Genomic DNA, 13,852 nt, shown 5'->3' with positions numbered 1-13,852 from the left:
ACTGACCGGGCACGAGGTACATGGAGTGGCCTCGGCTTGTCTGCCATGTGCAACGGTGTAGTTTTTCTCATTTCGGAACCACAACAGGTCACAGTTTTTGAACCAGTGGACTCGCAATGCAAGTTTCATGTTAGCGTACGCCGCGGTCTAGTGGTGGCGAAAATATTACATTCAGTCACATGTTATAGGTTTCAAAACAGGAGAAAGTGCCTCAGGTCAGGCTGGCCGACGTTTCGATAGGGGACCTATCTTTGTCAAAGGCGCCTTGTCATCCCTGGCGTGTTACTTTTAAGGGGTTAGTGATGACGTCATGTCCACGGTGGCGCGTCTGTTGCTGGTGGTAATTTCTGCCTGGAAAGAGAGAAACTCGAAAGCAGAGGAGTGTAGCCCTTGCCACATTTCAAGAGAGTTTGCAAACACGTTCGGGTCTGCCATGTCAGAGTTAAAGGTAGCTGCAAAGAAAGAAAAACCAACAGCAACAGACGCGCCACCGCTGGACATGACGTCATCACTAACCCCTTAAAACTAACACGCCAGGGATGACAAGGCGCCTTTGACAAAGATAGGTCCCCTATCGAAACGTCTGCCAGCCTGATCTGAGGCACTTTCTCTTGTTTTGAAACCTACAACGTGTATCCATCCGTCGGCTCCCTTCTTGATCTTGGATTCAGTCACATGGTGTACTACACATAAACTGTGAATTTTCAGCGCAATCCAATTAGCATTCCTTTTTTGCACTGTCTTTATACATGTCGTGTATGCAATGATGACAGGAAGGAGGCGGCGCACGGCTGACCGCCACTTGGAATTTTTCGAAAGGCACCTCGCCTTAGAGGCAGAAACCCGTGAAAGAGCTGCAGCTCAAGAGGACAGGCGCCTACAACTTGAAGAAAGGCGCCTGGACCTGCAAGAAAGGGAGCTGCAGCAACGAGTACGCGAGTTCAATGATGTTCACGAGGAGCGGCGCCAGGAGAGGGCCATGATCTTCCAGCAAAATCGGTTGCTGGCGGATGTGCTCCAAACACTTGTTAACAAGCTTCAATAAACATTCATAATTTCTCTTTTTCATTCGTTCTCTTTGTTCCATGTCACGGCTCTCCATTCCTCTGAGAGATCACGAATGTACAGGCCAGGGTGCTGGACGAACGTTTCATTTTAAATGGCTTGCAGCACTGCATGTCTAACTGCGCTGTAGTTAAACCCCTAAATAACAAAATTCTCACAGCAACCAAGCAATCTGGCGTCTCCGTTAAATGTCCATAGAGTTCAATGCATTTGCCTCCTATCGACAGTGCAGAGATTTTCAGATATCGCTCCCACAATAACATATATGTCAGGTAGTGATCACCAATGTTTTTTTTTTTTTTCCAGCTCATTAGGTAGTCATGAACACACATTTTCACCCACAAGTATTGCTGTGACCACTGTCATTTGCAGCCCCGCCACGGTGGTCTAGTGGTTATGGCGCTCGACTGCTGACCCGAAGGTCGCGGGATCGAATCCCGGCCGTGGCGGCTGCATTTTCGATGGAGGCGAAAATGTTTGAGGCCCGTGTACTTAGATTTAGGTGCATGTTAAATAACCCCAGGTGGTCGAAATTTCCGGAGCCCTCCACTACGGCGTCTCTCATAATCATATCGTGGTTTTGGGACGTTAAACCCCAGATATTATTATTATTACTGTCATTTGCAATCGCCTGCATGATAGCAACAAGCCTTCTTTTTTTTTTCCAATGAGAACACTTCCTTGCGAACACCTCTTTTGGCAACCACACAAGTGACGACACGCACAGAAGAGTCTGCATGCTGATAGACATTCAGCAGACTGTCTAAATGCTTGCTTGTGCGTCTCTCCGTATGAACGTGAAGATCTCCCACGTTTTGCTTACTAGCAGCGGCCTGTTTAAGAGATTCTGCCTCCTATTAAAAAGCATGCGTTTCTGATGCTTGGGTAGGTGTTTGAGATCGTCTCTGAATTTGCGAAAGGCAGAAGAACAGGTGGCTATTGTAGCAGAGTTCAGCATTCCACAATTGATCTGCGCTTTTGCCAATCTTTGCGACAAATTGTCGCGAAAGGGGTTGCAATGTGGCTTGTTGGTTACTCATATGAGCGCTTTGTGGTGTTCCTATGTGCCTTCCTGTGTCCGTGTTTCCTTCGCGCTACACCAAAAGCCTTTCCTATGTCGCAAAAATTGATGTGATTAGTGGGGCTTTTTGGCGCAAGGGCCATGGGTGGCCAAAGAGCGCCATGTCTGTTATGTGGTGTTAGCGATGACCAATGATTACGATGACAGGGTGTATTGTGGCTGTATAAAGGCCTAAAATCACGCGCTATAAAGAAGCGTAAAAATGTGTATACAGTATAAAATTATGGCAGTGACAAGTGGTGTGATCTATGGGTGTGGGATAAATGACGAGTGAGCATGGTATTTACATGTGAGAGGCGGGATAACAGCACGAGTGCCTCCTCAAGGCCTTTGATCCCAAAGGCCGAGAGGCAGGTGCTTCCTTTGATGGAAACCGTAGCAGCAGCCTCAATCATGAGGCCGCGCTACGGAGCGCCTGGAAAAATAACGTTAAAATTGTGTACATCTTTTAGGAATGCAAACAGGGACTGATATTTAAAATGGGGTTCTCTGCCAATGAACATAAAAGGATGGAGTGGGTACTGTAGGTATATGGGTGAAAAATGCTTTTTTCTGAGAGCGTCCAGTTCCGTGCATTGCAGTAAGGTGTGGAGTACAGTTAGTGGATCGCCACAGTGATCACACAGAGGTGGATCGCCTCCGGACAAAAGATATGAGTGGGTACTATGTGTGTGGCCAATCCTCAGTCTGCAAAGTGTAACTTCTGTGTAGCGTGACTTCGATACCGGCGGCCAATTACCTAGATGTGGTTTGATAACGTGTAGCTTATTTCTTGTCTGCATATCCCATGTGGTCTGCCAAAAGGCCCTGAGCTTTCTTTTGAGGAAGGGTTTTAAGTCTAGTGGGGGAATAGCTATGAGTGTATTGGGACTGTTTTCGTGGGCGGATACTGCTAGGTGATCCGCCAACACGTTGCCTGCAATCTCGCGGTGCCCTGGCACCCAGCACACTACGACACGTTCGAGTGTGTAGATCGTGCATAAAAGAGAGTATAGCGAGACAAGGACAGGGTTTTTGTGTTTTTTCAGAGTTTTTAAAGCTTTTACCACGCTTAGGGAATCCGTGTAAATAACTGCCTTTTGTAGTTTTGAGTGTCTTATGTGTTTAACAGCCGCAAGTATCGCGTAAGCTTCCGCTGTGAAGATACTTGAGTTTGGGTGCAGAATACCGGAATCGGAAAAGGATGGACCAACCGCTGCGTACGACACAGAAGTATTGGACTTTGAGGCATCTGTGAAGAATTCTGGACACGTGTATTTGTGCTGGAGTTCGAGGAAGTGTGTGCGGATATGTGCAAGTGGCGCGTGCTTGGTAACTTCCACGAAAGAAACATCACAATCTATAAGCTGCCACTGCCACGGCGGGAGACGTGTAGCGGGAGCCATTAGAGAGTGTTCGAGGATTGGCACACCCATTTCTTCAGCTAGAGCCCTCACACGAAGTGAGTACGGCTGTCTCACCGAAGAACGGTTGTCGAAAAGGGCAGAACTGGACAAATCATTGATTGTGGAGTGTGAGGGGTGTTCCTTGTTTGCGTTCACCTTCAGAAAATAAACAAAAGATAGGTAAGATCTCTGTAGGTGTAGCGACCACTCGTCCGATTCGACGTAGAGGCTTTCCACGGGGCTGGTGCGAAAGGCGCCCGTAGAAAGGCGAATGCCTAGATGGTGGACAGGGTCAAGCATCTTCAAGGCGCTTGCTGTCGCCGACTGATAGATTATTGCACCGTAGTCTAGGCGAGTGCGTATGAGGCTTTTGTACAGATTCAACAGACACTTTTTGTCACTACCCCACGTAGTGTGTGACAACACTTTTAGAACATTCATTGTTTTTAGGCATTTGTTTTTTAAATATTTAATGTGCGATACGAACGTAAGCTTACTATCGAGAATTAGGCCTAAGAATTTGTGCTCCGTCTTCACGGAGAGATGTTGACCATGCAGGTCAATATCTGGATCAGGATGAAGGCCTCTCTTTCGAGAGAACAGGACACAGGTGCTTTTTTGAGGATTAAGGCTGAAACCATTCTCGTCCGCCCATTTGGAGATCTTGTTCAGCCCTAGCTGGACCTGACGCTCACAGATCGAAAGGTTGCACGACTTAAAACCGACCTGTACATCGTCGACATATGTGCAATAAAACATATTTCGTGGTATGCAGAGGCGCAAGGAATTCATTTTGATAATAAAGAGTGTGCAACTAAGTACACCACCCTGTGGCACTCCCGTTTCTTGAAGAAATGGTCTTGATAGAACATTTCCTACCCGGACTCGAAACGTGCGATCTGACAAGTAGCTCTCTATTATATCTAGCATTCTACCACGTACACCAAGGTGGGACAGGTCTCTTAGTATTCCAAAGCGCCATGTTGTGTCGTAAGCCTTTTCCATATCGAGGAACACAGACAGAAAGAACTGCCTGTGGACGAATGCGTCACGGATTTGTGCCTCGATACGTAACAGGTGGTCAATGGTGGATCTGCCCTCGCGAAATCCGCACTGGTACGGGTCAAGTAGATTGTTCATTTCCAGGAAATGTATAAGTCGACGGTTTATCATCTTTTCGAAAAGTTTGCACAGACAGCTTGTTAGCGCGATGGGCCTGTAACTCGTAACAGAGGATGGATCTTTGCCCTGTTTAAGAATAGGAATGACAATCGCCTCTTTCCATGACGAGGGGATCTCGCCGGAAAACCAGATGGCGTTATACAGGGAAAGTAAGGTTTTTTTTCGTTTCGGCAGGTAGGTTTTTCAACATGTCATATACCACACGGTCAGATCCTGGGGCGGAATTACTGAAGCAGCTTAGTGATACCTGTAGCTCAGCTAAGCTGAAAGGTTGGTTATATGCCTCGTGCTTTGTGCTTTTCCGCTCTAGTTTCTGTTTTTCTATTCTTGTTTTGTACCGTTGGAAGACTTCAGAGTAATGCGCGGAACTGGACACTTGTTCGAAGTGTGCGCCTAGGTAGTTCGCCTGGTCTTCCAAGCTCTCACCTTCTGTGCTTACTAGAGGAAGTGAATACGCTTGTCTTCCTACTACCCTAGTGACCCTGTTCCAGACTTTACCCTCGTGTGTATATGAACTAATGCCTGATAAAAACTTCTGCCAACTTTCTCTTCTAGCCTGTCGGCGCGTCCTCCTGCCTTGGGACTTTATGTTCTTAAAGTTGATAAGGTTCTCAGCTGTCGGAGAATCGCGAAGCAACCTCCATGCCTTGTTTTGCTTGTTTCGCGCAATTCGACAGTCATTATTCCACCATGGGACACGTTGTTTTCGAGACCGTCCGCTTGTTTGTGGGATGCATTTGCTTGCAGCATCGATCAAAAAGGCTACAAAGTAGTCCACAGCAGCTTCTATACTTAAGGTACACATGTCAGTCCAGCTTAAGATGGTAAGTTTTCGAAACTGTTCCCAATCGGCTCTTTCAGTCTGCCATTTAGGAACCTGTGGAGGACATTGATTTGTTATTGCTGCGCTTAGAACTATTGGGAAATGGTCACTTCCATAGGGATTCCCAATAACTTTCCAATTAAGGACTGGAAGAAGGCATGGAGATGTAATGCTGAGGTCTATTGACGAGTAGGAATTGTTGGCGAGATTATAATATGTTGGCTCTTTCTGATTCAACAGACACGCACCGGACGTGAAGAGGAACTGTTCAATCAGACGACCTCGCGCATCGCAGCGACAGTCACCCCATAGACTGCTATGTGCATTAAAGTCCCCAAGGACCAGGTAAGGTTCTGGGAGTTCATTTATTAAAGACTGAAATTCTTGTTTTTGTAGGTGGTATTGTGGCGGTATGTATAGAGAGCAAATGGTGATGAGTTTATCTAGAAGAACTGCTCGAACAGCCACTGCTTCCAGGGACGTCTGTAGTGATAGATGTGTACATGCTACAGATTGGTTGACTATAATGGCTACACCGCCGGATGATACCGTGGCATCATCTCGGTCCTTTCGAAAAATGAGGTAGTTTCGTAGAAAGTTTGTGTGTTGTGCTTTTAAATGTGTTTCTTGCACACACAGCACTTTTGGATTGAGTTCGTGAAGGAGTTCTTGAATGTCATCGAGGTTTCGAAGAAGGCCTCGGATGTTCCACTGTAATATTTGTGTGTACATATTAATCATACAACGGTGTTGTGTGCACAATAAGGAACTGTGGAGTGTTCAAGTGAAATGCTGTTTCAGGAGGCAGGACGGTCGTCCGGCCCCGTAATTGGCTTTTTTTGTTTTCTTGGCGCGGTCCAGAGAACTGCGCCGGTGTTTCGGCACCAGTGGTGCCGATACCGTGTCCATTGCCTCCTCGGAGGCACTGGATGCCCGCACGGTCGGGCTAGTGGCTCGAGTTTCGGGCCTCGCCTGGTGAGACGAGGCCTTGAGACCTGACGGCCCTGGAGTCGCCGGTCCCTGTTCGCGAGTTGGCGGTGTAGACTTAACTACTGCCGCCTTGGGGGCAGGTGCCACAGCCGACGGGTCGCTCTGCGCAGACCGAAGGAGTGGCGGCGGCCGATGCGACGCGGCCCCCCCGGCGCGCCGCATCAGCGTAAGGTGTGGTGTGAAAAGGTGAGCACCTCTTACGCGCTTCACGGAAAGAAATGTTTTCTTTTACCTTGAGGGTGATTATGTCTTTCTCTCTTTTCCAGTTTGGACAGGATCGCGAGTAGGCTGCATGATCGCCGTCACAATTGATGCAGTGGGGTGTGCTTGTACAGTTTTCAGAGGGATGGCCTTGGCCTCCACACCTTGCGCAAGTTTCTTGACCACGGCAGCTCTGCGAACCATGGCCGAATCGCTGGCATTTGAAGCATCGCCTCGGATTTGGGATGTACGGGCGGACGGCTAGTTTTATGTATCCTGTTTCAATGGTTTGTGGTAGATCGCTGGATTCGAAGGTTAGTATGAGATGCTTCGTCGCTATTTCTTTGTTGTCGCGTCTGATTATGATTCGTTTCACATCGGTGACATTTTGGTCTTTCCACCCTTCTAGAAGTTCTTGTTCCGATAATTGAAGGAGATCTACTTCTGAGACGACTCCGCGTGTGGTATTCATTGATCGGTGAGGTGAAACAGATATTGGGATGTTGCCAAAGGTTGCTAGACCACCAAGTTTGTCGTAGTGGTGCTTTTCAGGGAGCTCAAGCAGAAGGTCACCGCTAGCCATCTTAGTTACCTTGTAGCCTGGACCAAAGACTTCGGTCAGAGACTTTGCCACAACAAATGGGGAGATCGATCTAGCTTGTTTGTCTGTAGCTTCACTATGGATTACGTGGAATTTCGGATAGGAGGTTCTCGGTCGGTTGAAACTTGTTAGTTCTTCGGTGCGTACCCTCTTCTGAGGGAGACGATCAAGTAGGCGGGGAAATGAGGGTGTTCCCATGATAGTTTTGTTTGTTTCGGCAGCAATGGCGGCCACCCACCATGGAGTCCAACTAGGGGACGCTGAAGCACTTAGATGTATAAGGCTACAGACGCCAGCCGTACAGTGCCGCTATAACCTAATATAACTACTCAAGCGAGAGTAACTACACAAGGTTAACCCTTGCCGCCAGGAAAAATCGGAAGTAACGAGAAGGGAGGAGTAGACAGGAAAGATTTAAAGTGAGAGAGAAAGACGAAGATGAGGGGAGAGAGACAGGAAAAGGCGACTGCCGATTTCCCCTGGGTGGGTCAGCCCAGGGGTGCCGTCTACGTGAAGCCGGGGCCAAAGGGGTGTGTTGCCTCTGCCGGGGGGCCTTAAAGGTCCAATCACCCGGCGTCGGCTCAACCCCCAGGATCCCCTTTTCCCCGGACACGGCAAAGCCACGCACGGCGAGGCGTGGGAGGGATCGAAACCCCCCGTTAGCTCGGGTCCGTGGTATCGCTACACACCAAACGCCTGCTTGCGCAGACGCCCCTGCGGGGTATGTCGCAAAAAGAAAACTTGCTTCCCCGTGGATTTTGTTATTGAAGGGTTTGACTGCATTTTGCTACAATCCTATTTCTCAGCAAACTATGCCCATTGAAGTGCAATTTGCACAAACTGCAGCAAAGTTCACCACTTCACTTGCCTTCACAGCAATGCACAGTGTTTGACGAAAACAATCTTAGGTGCGACACGATACATACCAACAACTTTTACATAATGGCATGCATGCCCCCACAGAACTTTTCACCAATGCCTTTCTCATTGTGTTTGACCTAACAAAAGAGCACCAACACACCCCATGTGCAAACCTGACCTCAGTCATTGACTGGTGGGCGTTATGTCTGGAAGCTCATTTGTTGCACCATCAAGTGGCAGCAATATGTGGAGAAGTGCGCTGTTCTTTCCTTTTCTGATCTGATCTCTATGCAGATCGTAACGTACTCATGCTGGTCATACGTCTCCTGAACACTGGCCATTCAACAGGCTATTGCATGATTTGTAAACTTCTTTCCGCTGCACATGCCAGTTGAACTGCACAAAGCTCTTCGATATGCCGATCTCAATACCATGCCTATTAAGCCATGCAACATTCCATCACGTGAGCAGAATAACTAACTGAACCGTTGTATTTCTTGTTTCCGTGTGTGCATTACTGCAGCATGTACACTTCAGACACGAACATGTGCAACAAGATGTTCAACTGTGCGTGCCTCGCGCTCCAGCTACTCTCCCGCATTGGTTTCGTTTAAAATCCCGAAATAACAGACGCCGGTGAGCGCTGACCTGTCGGCCGGAAACCTTTCCCACCGCACTGGACGGAGGCATCGACCCCGGAATTTACCCGGAATGTGCTTGGTACACCTGGTCGAGTGTGGCCTGTCGTCGTGGCGTTTCGCGGAAGCCTGACGGGGCAGTCGCGGACACCCCTTCTGCGCGGCGTCGTGAGCGTGAGACAGAGCCACTGGAAAGGTTCTCACCGCGCCAGGACCTGTCTTCACACGAACAAAACAAGCGTTTTCAGATGCTCGAGACAGTGGCCGTCATGGAAGATCTCCGAAGTGAACGACCCTCCGGACTCGACGCGTACCATGTCGCCGGGTGTCCTCGGAATCAATTCGTCAAGGTGTGGGACTTGTACGTCGTCATTGTGCGGTGCATTTGTGGAACCAATTGGGCACCCCGTCCGTGCTTCCCATCGGATACGTGTTATTCTCTCTGGAGATATCGACTTGAGCACAACCGTTGTGGACGACGGCGCGAGCCAGCTACCTGCTACGATACCCGCCGGACACCACACCTTACAGGCTCTGAGACCGGAGAACTTGCAGCAAACCGCAAAATGCGTAATGTGTGTAGTGTTGAGGGCTGTATTAACGGTCCACGGCGTCTGATCAAGGGCAGCGGCAGTGTCGACCCGTCTGTGTCTTCCCATGCGGTGCCACGCGATGAGCCCCGTCGTTCGCGATGGCTCAACGCTGTGCCCATGATTCGACGACAGAAGGAGCTAAAGAAACCGGTGGTGTGTTCACTGCACTTCTCGCCATCAGATTATGTTTACAATCCTGTGCTCGGGAAGGCTCTCGGCGTGCCCCAAAAGGGACTCCTCACGCGATCAGCTGTGCCGTCCCTATTGGCTCCTTCATTCCCGCCACAGGTGCCCTCGCAGGAGCAAACCAGCGTCTCGGTAAGTGTAGAATCCTAGTTATGATTGCTACCCTAAACGTATACCGAGTAGGCGCGCCACTTTCCGTTCTTGTTCGGTTTTCAGGCTGCTATTGCCGAGTCCGCGATCGAGGGCGACGCAGCTGGTGTACCTGTGGAAACCCAAACTGGGGTAAGTTGAGGTCATTCTCATGAGCTGCAGTTATCTGTTGCAGGGATAAAGTGCGTTCACAGATTGTGTGCATTATACAACTGTACGAAGGTCCTGGCGAGTGTTTTACGTCTAACAATTAATGCGAAACAATTCAAACTTCGTGTATGGGACAGAGCATTGGTTCTGCTTTCCAGGATGGCGTTGCGGAGACCGAGAGGTCGCAGGATGAGGAAAACACTGCGCCTGTTGGAGGCGACAAAGAGGTACTAGCATCATGTTTACGGCATCATCGTGGTACTGTACGGTACAATGCAAACCACGCTAAGCTTGACCGCTTTTGCACAAAAAAGAAGAAAAAGAAAAGTGGCAGTTCGCTCAGAACTGGCTCAATTTCTGTCATGGCAGCAAGAATATTTGCTTTTCAGGTCGACGATTCCTACAGGGGCTCTGCTGAGGATGTTGGAGCCGGCTGCCACAGGGAAATACACTCAGAGGCTTCTGTAAGTGAATAATGTTCGTTACAGCAGTTGCATTGAAAGGCCAGCTGTCTTTTGTGAGCTGAAAGTGCTACATGTGCTTTCCTACAAGTTTGGGCCTGTTATAGGTGCTGCCTGCTGCTGTCAGTACCAGTGGCTTGCAGGGGCAAAAGGATCCTGCCCGGTGCCCTCCAAGTGGCACAACAGGCCGCAGCATTGGTATTGACAAAAGCGTGCAAGTTCATGTGCGAGGCATAAGTGTTGGTGAGTATAGTGCATTGGACATGACTATATGTTTAAACTCGACGACATGGAAAAAAGTCTGTCTCTTAAAAGTTTTGTAAGCAAAACTTGAAATGTTCATTCTCTTTCAGCATGACCAAATGGAAGCATTATGTTTTCAAACCCAGTTTCAGGATAATAGTAAACTGTGAAATACTCATTGGTTTATTGTAGGAACATGAAGGTACATAAGCAGGCTCCTGTCTAACATCATTTCAAGTCTCTGCAGTAAACTTCCATCCATCAATTTGGTTAATGTCGTAACGACTAGGTCCAGTTTGTCCCACTGTTTCCTCATGGCTGGCAGCACTTTGAGGCAGTGTGTTCAACTGCACTGGCTGCCCCTTCAGCCGAGTTCAAGTGGCCATGCTTCCTCATTAGTGTGCGTAAAAAAAATTGGATATTACAATAATAACACCATCATAATCTCAGTACTGTTGTGTTGTGCATGAACAAGTAGATAATAGTTGCAAAGTGGGCTAGGTGGTGGTTTATATTAAAGTGGACCAGGGGGGCAAAATAAACAAAACAGTGTGTCAACCCCAGTGAAGCGACAACAGCAAATCTCTCCCGAGACCAGCTATGTCGCCTCACCTTTTTCCTCTTGTTCCTAGCGCTAAACATTGTTGTTCCAAAGATTATACACGTGCTGTAACACTTTGAGGAACCACGAAGTAATCGGTAACTACCTGAAAACTTCTTTGCGTAGTGATTGTCACAGCACACACATGTGCATTATTTCTGCTAACAGCAGTCTCAAGTTCATAGCATTCGGACAATGAACAATGTTGAGCTCATCGGTTTTTTGCATTCACGCTTCGTATTGTTATGATTGATGCTTCATTTATGCCAACCTTGCTATATGCAGGAGTTCAAGTTAACCTCGCTATAAAGGAAAAAAAGGATGAGGGCGTGCAGGTTGATATCGACGATGTGCCACTGACATCAACCCCAGTGAAGCGACAACAGCAAATCTCTCCCGAGACCAGCTATGTCGCCTCACCTAATTTATCACCTGTCCGGACCTGTGTGGACACCACTGGCTCCACATACCAACCAGACGAGTCATCTTGGACCCTGGACTCCACACTGGATGAGGATGATGAGTAAGCAGGCTTTGATTAAATTACCTTAGCCCTAGTGTCTATAGATGAAATGGATTAAACAGAATTTCCCAGCATAAGTTTGCTTTATTCACATCATACATAGACCTAAGTTTGAACAGAGACCTTGCACTCATATTGAAAGACTCAGATGACACTAAAAAAAAAGTAAACATAAGCAGCTGGTTGTCTGGCAGTAGTGTATGCTTGGATGGTAAGCAATTTTGTCCATAGTAGCATGGCAATCACACTAAAACATATAAATGACTGCACAGCCTTTTTATGTAATTTCATGCATTAATGAGAATTCACATTTTGTATATTCTTTTACAGAGATGGTGTGGATATGGGAGATGCTCGGTCTTCGAGATATTACATCGTCTTTCATACATGCCTGATGGTGCTCTTGAACCTGTGCCGCACATGCCTCTCCACTGCCTGCACTGTCAAGCTTCGGCACTCTGGAACTCGCATAACAGCAAGAGTCGAGTGCCCTAACACACACACATACACATGGTCAAGTCAACCACTCGTTGGTGACAAGCCAAAGGGGAACATTGACTTGGCCACAGCATTGCTGTTTTCTGGATCGAGTGTTGCCTCCAGCCTATGAATGATGCGTCTCATGGGCCTCCAAGTGACCAGTGAGCAATCCTTCTTCAACTATCAGAAGGCATACTTGCTCCCTGCTGTCAACATGGTGAGTGTTTACTGCTTCTTTCAGTGGCATCGAAACAGGGGTCACCATAAGATGTGTTTAAAAAAAAGAAGTAAACCTTTGCCAATCGATTGTGTAACAAATAATGTTTCTATAGTCCCCAAGTAGATTTTCTTCTTGTCTATTTTTCACCTGTTACTTCCAATAACACTCATCTGCATCAGTAAATATTCTTCCTTGTCAAAGCCCCCTCATAAAATATACAGCATAAGACATTCCACAAATCTTCTTTTAGTGAAGTCAAGTAAATCGCAGAGTTAAGCCAGTGAACACGACATACAGTGGCGTTTTTCTTAGTGTGTAAGAGTCAAAAAGTTTACACTGAGGGTAATGCAGAATAGAAGGTGACACATCTGATTCAAAATAGAAGGCAGTTGCATATAAAGTATATCATTTGATATTCTTTAGCGAAGTGCAATGCAACAGTAGCATTAAGAAAAAAAAGTCTACCTCCTAAGGCATTCAGCAGCCCATGTTTAGCTTTTACGTACCAAGCTATGTGTAAACAACCATTGCGGTACCATTTGCATACAGCACTGAATACTGTTGTTCATTACATCAAAAAATGGACATCTGCCAAGTCTATTCTTAGTCTATGCTTAGTTTGCAGCTTCCCTCTCTTACAGGTCTGGGACGAACATCAAAGAAGGCTGATGGCATCACTTGGTGAAGGCAGCCTACAGCTTTGCGGTGATGGCCGATGTGATTCACCCGGCCACAGTGCAAAATTCCTGACTTACACATTCCTGTGCCCGGACATCAAGAAAATTCTGCACACAGAGCAGGTGCAAGTGAAAGAGGTAAATGAAAAGAGTGTTAGATCTCAGTTTATGAATTGCTGTTATGTAAAGGATTTTTTAGCTCAAGCCTTTCAAGCATAAGACACAAGAGTGCTTGAACTACTATTTTTGCACAAAAGGCAAATTCTGTACTGCAGCTTGTCTCCGAGGTCTGAGAGTTAATACATAGGAAGTAGCACAGCTTTCATATGAATGCTGATAAATTGTTGGAAGCTGCACAGAGCTCTGCAGAGCACTTCACCCTTGGGAAATAACTCACGCTAAGCAGAGGAAGCGTCGCTTCAATACAACACAAAAAAGAACCGGTTTGCAGTGCAAATCTATATGTCCATTTCCATATGTCCATTATGTCCACATCACATCCATACAACCATATCCACCTGAACACCTTTTAGTTATACTAGCTATTTATGCATACACCTTTACATGTACCTCTAATGCACAGTAAGCATGACACCACAAACACCATAATGTGCTTTCAGCAAACTGAGCCATGTGTATAAGCCATTTTGATGTTGTGAGTTCTCCACTTTCGTTCACCCCAGCACCTTGAAGAGTCCTCAACACCATAATACCTAAACAGTGAATTTATTTACATGTGGC

The 13,852-nt window shown here is 47.2% G+C and overlaps 1 protein-coding gene across 1 annotated transcript in view; it reads right to left on the bottom strand.

The window, feature by feature from the left end:
• LOC119383944 (uncharacterized) overlaps positions 1-13,852 on the bottom strand; it is a 160,755-nt gene that overhangs the window by 50,314 nt on the left and 96,589 nt on the right. The gene's annotated exons all lie outside the window — the stretch shown is intronic.

Source organism: Rhipicephalus sanguineus, chromosome 2, assembly GCF_013339695.2.
Source record: "Rhipicephalus sanguineus isolate Rsan-2018 chromosome 2, BIME_Rsan_1.4, whole genome shotgun sequence".
NCBI lineage: Eukaryota > Metazoa > Arthropoda > Arachnida > Ixodida > Ixodidae > Rhipicephalus > Rhipicephalus sanguineus.
Note: the sequence above shows the minus strand (reverse complement) of the source record. Positions and strands in the feature narration are given on the sequence as shown.